Consider the following 323-nt stretch of genomic DNA (forward strand, 5'->3'; position numbering starts at 1 on the left):
CCCCTAGTTTACACACGCTGTCTCCGCCCACTCAACTTGCCGAACTTTCCTCCACACTCGCCCCTAAGTTTTTCAGAGTGATCCAGGTCACTACCACAGGGCTGCCAGGGGCATCTAGGAGCTTTAAATTCTGCTTCCATTCCAAAAATGCTTTGGGACCCCTCCTATAAAGAGGCCTGAAGCCTAGGCCAGACGTGGGTGTGTCCCAGGGGTCATGCCTGCGGCTCGGGGCGGGTCGAAGCTTGAATGAGGGCGGGGTTTAATTGTGGGGCGTTGCCAGGCAATGGGGCGGGCCCTGAGAGCTGGGAGTTGCAGGTGTCTTC

The sequence above is a fragment of the Rattus norvegicus genome, chromosome 4, assembly GCF_021556685.1.
Source record: "Rattus norvegicus strain SHRSP/BbbUtx chromosome 4, alternate assembly SHRSP_T2T, whole genome shotgun sequence".
In the NCBI taxonomy this organism is placed as follows: Eukaryota; Metazoa; Chordata; class Mammalia; order Rodentia; family Muridae; genus Rattus; species Rattus norvegicus.